Genomic DNA, 5106 nt, shown 5'->3' on the forward strand with positions numbered 1-5106 from the left:
TTGGGCAGCGGCCGGGAGGGTGCGACTTCTCAAGGGGAAGCGGGCGGCGGTGGGACGGCCCAGACAGAGCTCGAAGAGCGTTACCGGTACTCTCCACCAGGGGGCGTCAGCACCCACCTAAAACGGAGCAAAACTATGGGGTGACGCAAAAACCATCAGCGTGCCTGATTATACACCAAAAGCATACTTTTTTGTAAGGGTGGGGGCGGTCAAAACCCGTTTTCGATGGAAAACCTATATTTGGATCTATCTACTTTGAGAAGTATTGTGGGGGGTTTAAAAAAAAAGGGTAAACTGCTTAACAATCAGCATCAATGTTACTGATATTGGTAATACGATACAATACTATACAACTTTATTTATATAGCCATTTCAAAACTGCTGGAGCTTTAACGAAGCGCTTTCCATATTGTCTAATATAAATTAGCGGGAAATTATAACACAAATTAAAACACATTAAACACATATTAGATACCACAAGAACAGCAAAACATCATGAATATTCAGATTTCATGCAGAAAATGCATTCGTGTTATTTGCTTGAGTATGCACTTTTTTTTTTTTATCTTGTGCACCACTTGCTGTTGTTCTGGATCAAACTGGTCTACAATAACATCTGCACGTCAAAATGGCCAGGCCAATGCAAAAGAAATCTCCCTGACCAATCAAGTTGACCCTTGACTTGTCAACCTTGACGTAATTCGACCCTCAGCGATAGATAGATCAAAAGAAAGACAGATAGATATGACATTTCAAATGTGCTTTTCCCCCCCTCTATGCAAATCATTTCAAGTTATGAAAAGATCTCAATGATCATCAAAGATCTCTTGAATGTTTTTTGTACAGAAATACCATCTTGGATGTTCTTGAATCCTTGACAAGGACAAAAGCACAGTATCAAAGGCATTCACATGTAATTTTTTTTATGTGCTCTTCCGGGAATCACAGGTGTTGCTAATAAAATTGATGTCTTTTGATATTAATTCAGCTGATGGCATACCTTTGAGATACTTGATTAATTTCAGCTATCATGGTTTTTATTTTTTTTTGTCATTTATACACCAGCCTTTCCTCCACAAGTGACAAAGCAAAATAGATTCTCTTATAAAAGGTGTAATCGTGACCAAAAGCACCAAAAAAAGACTGAATAAAAACACAACTAATTAACCTCGCTTTAGTGTCAAGGCCTGATGTAAATTGAGAATTTGAATAAAATAAATGGAAAAAGACACCTTTGCAACTATTGTGCCCCAACGCGCACCTCGACAAAGTCTCCAATTAAATGTAAAAGTGTCTCGCAAACACAAGGTTACTGTAGTTTTTATGAGCGTAGGCCAAATGCTTCTGTTTATGTGTGGTTTGTCCTCAGCCAAGGTCCAAAGCGGTTTTGTGTGCAAACTTTTTCATTGTCAATCTCAAAAGTCTCTGCTCCAAATACGTCATCAGAGAGTTAATGTTTACACATTAATCACATGTCTAAGACTGCAATGATTAGAGAAGAGGCCTTTTTATTTGTATAAATGTATTTTTATACATCCATCCATTATCTGAATACAGAAACATAGAAACACATTATAAGATATTAAAAAAATATATATTTTATTAATTTATTTACATAGTGTCTGGCTATGTTCAGTGCTTGAGAAAGGAAGTCCATATATTTAGATTATTGTAATCTGATTTAATGATTTATGGTTTTATGTTTACCACACAAGTTTGGTGCAATTTTGTGAAGTTGTCATAGCGAGTGCTTAAAAAATGTAAGTCAAAGTGAAGGTGAAGTACAGTAGATAAGTCATCTTTCATATTGTTTCATGGTTAATTTGCCTTTGTATTAGTGTAAGCCTAAACTAAACTGTAAGACCAAATCATGTATGTAGGCTACATTTTATATTCTTTAATGTACAGATTCATTTATTGCTTGTTTATTAAATACACGACGAGAACCTTGAAAAAGAATTGTAAATTAATTGTGCAATTAAAGTGTGAAATAATTCCTGATCCTTGGGCTAATATGACAACAGAATGTTACAAATGTTATGACGACATGAATTGTTAAAAAAAAAAAAAAGTTTCTCTGCATGGCCACAGAGGTCGCTGTTGGCTAAGATTTGAAGAGCTGGAGGTTGTTTAAAAGAAGAGAATGTGCTGTCTCTTCTGCCTCTTTTCCCAAATTCTTGGAAGGCATAGTCAGCTCACTAATTAACCAAAACCAGTGGCGAACCAAAGAACATCACGTTCTTTTTACACACACACACACACCCACCCCCCGCACACGCACACACACGTTGATAGCATTCCTTCTTCAGCGATGCTGAAGTTGAATCTGCATGTGTAGGTCAAAGTAAATTCACCCAAATAGCAGCAGCCTCTTCTTGTAAAGTAATTAGCCTAAAAGCATTCTCATCATGCTTGCAACAACTCACACACACACACACACACACATCCTAATATAAGACTTTCACTCCTGCAAGGTGATTGTGTGACTGCTTTGGATGTGTTGCCTTGCTGTGCGTGTGTTTGCATGAGTCATTTATATGCTAATGAACGTGGAAGGCCATGTCGAGTAGTGAGAGGGCTTGTGTCAGAGTAGAAGAAGAAGAAGAAGAGACGTCGTTGATAAGACGTGCATTGGCTTTCTCTCCTGCAGGAAAAAAAAAAAGTCATGACAACACATCTTACAGCATCACCTGAACTATGTTTATCTCGCTCGACCTCCTCCTGCACCTTTTCTTTGCTGCCATTGTGATGAAATATTGTTATTGTGTGGATGCCGCTTGACTGGAGGTATTTCGGCTCCAAAAAGATCCGCGTGCACCCCCGGACCTGATCAAAATGCCAAAGTGGCTTGAGTGACAGGCCCGCACTCCACTCGTCGACCTGTCTGCTGCCTCCACTGAGAGACATGAGACGGATCAGAACCAGCGGGATGACTGGCAGCAGACATGTTCCATTTTAACCTCACCTTTATTTGTGTTCTGCATGATGGCCTTGACTAGTTTAGAATAGCGATTGGCTCATTTTTAATTATTATGACAGTAAACTAAAATTAGACAAGAAGGATTGGCAAAAAGAGGCTAGGCTAGACCAGCCTATAGATCAGGGGTGGGCAAACTTTTTGATTGGCGTGCCACAATGGGTTATAAAATTTGACCAGAGGAGCTGGACCAGGAGCAGATGGATGGAGTGTTTTGGTAACCTCATCTCATCTGAGAAAAAAAACCAAACATTTAATTTGAAATGAAAGTGAACAAAAGCATTACAACAACATACATGTCTTTGAAAAACCACAGTATTTAGAAAATAAAACACAAACAAGGTTTATTCATTTTATTTTTTTCAAGTTCGGCGGGCCGGATTAAAACGTTTAACGGGCCGCATGTGGCCCCCGGGCCGCCGTTTGCCCACCCCTGCTATAGATGAAGGTGCGGCCCAATATAGTTGAATATATAAACCTAAACAAAACGTAGTATTTTTAAATAGTTCAATAAAAACAATAATATATTGTATAATATATTAAATTATCCAATGTGCTAGTGATGAGTGAGCCCTATGAAATCTGCCTAGCAACAAGTGGCCACCACGCAAAAAAAGATTATACCCTGTCTGGTAAGTTTCAGAATTAAAACAATTTTACATTATTTGATTCATTATATTTGCCAAAATAGTGAAACATGTTTAACATGTCCGCTTCACAGTTGATAGGTCCTGAATTTGAATCTCTCACCTTTAACTTTTAAAAGTTTTACTTTATAGTTTTCCTATTTGATTGGCAGGACCTTTTGTTTTCGCCTTGGTTGCTCTGAGTCCCGCTCTGCCACTTTGTCGTATGGTGTTCCACAAGGTTCCGTTTTGGGGCCCTTGCTATTTTGGTTATACTTGTTGCCCGTAGGTTTCATCTTATGAAAACATGGAATTTCCTTCCATTGCTATGCGGATGACAGTCAGATCTATGTCCTGCAGAGAAAAAAAAAACGCTTTCTCCGAGAGACCACTTCTGTCCTGCTTAGAGGAAATCAAAATCTGAATGTCACTTAATTTCTTGAATTTCAACAAAAAGAACACAGAAGTTACGGGGTTCCGTCCCAGTCATCCAGTGTCTTTTACTTTCCATACTCTATATTTAAGTTAATCTTTGTGATTGATGGACTTCTTTTGTCCTTTTTTCAGACCTCAGCATAGACAAAAGAGATCTTGCTGTACATAATTTACTGGAGTTTAACAGCTAGTGAAACAAATGGAGCCAGACACAGTCAAGCCTGCGAAATACGACCATGCCGTAAACAGTGACAAACAATCGTATGTTGCGTAAATGGATTACTGTCTGCACCAATAGAGGTGGCAACCAGCGTCCGTCGTTCAGAGATGATCACAGCATGAACCGATTTCAAGCTTGTAAGCATTCGCTCCTTTCACAAGGCCCTTACGTAAAATTTCTGCTTCTGATGCATAGGAGGAGAAAAGGCATTTGGCGGGGCGACATTTCCACTTCTGTAGCGTGTGTTCACATAGCCATTTTGTCTTGACACATTCAAATAATAGGAAATTGCTTTCAACAACTCGACAATTAGACCCCCCCCATCCTGCATTGGTACCTTACAATCAGGGCAGTGAGCCGAAAAAGACAGCTTTGACGGTAAATGGAAAAGATGCTAAAGGCAAACGCCACTGATGATATGGAAGCAGTTCTTTTGACAGGACTTAGAGAACATGACTTGATCAAAAGAATAGCACAGAAAATCTTTTTTTTTTTATTTAAAATTTTTTTTTTTAAGCCTGTATTGACAGTGTTGGTCCATTTTTGTTGTTTGGGCAAATTCTCAGTATATTTTTCACCAATGTGTTCTGTTTAATGCAATGAAATCAATCCAGATCTGTTTAGTTCAGGCGTGGGCAAACTACGGCCCGGGGGCCACATGCAGCCCGTTAAACGTTTTCATCCGGCCCGCCGAACTTGAAAAAAAAAAAAAAGAATAAACCTTGTTTATGTTTTATTTGCTAGTTAGTTGTTGGTTTAGTTGCTAGGCTCAAATTATCAAATGGCCAGTATGTACTTTCGGAAGAGGCTTGACTTCAATGTGAAGATATCGGGAATGCAAATTCCAA

This window comes from Idiotropiscis lumnitzeri, chromosome 8 (assembly GCF_059441095.1).
Source record: "Idiotropiscis lumnitzeri isolate Australia: NSW breed Sydney's pygmy pipehorse chromosome 8, RoL_Ilum_1.0, whole genome shotgun sequence".
In the NCBI taxonomy this organism is placed as follows: Eukaryota; Metazoa; Chordata; class Actinopteri; order Syngnathiformes; family Syngnathidae; genus Idiotropiscis; species Idiotropiscis lumnitzeri.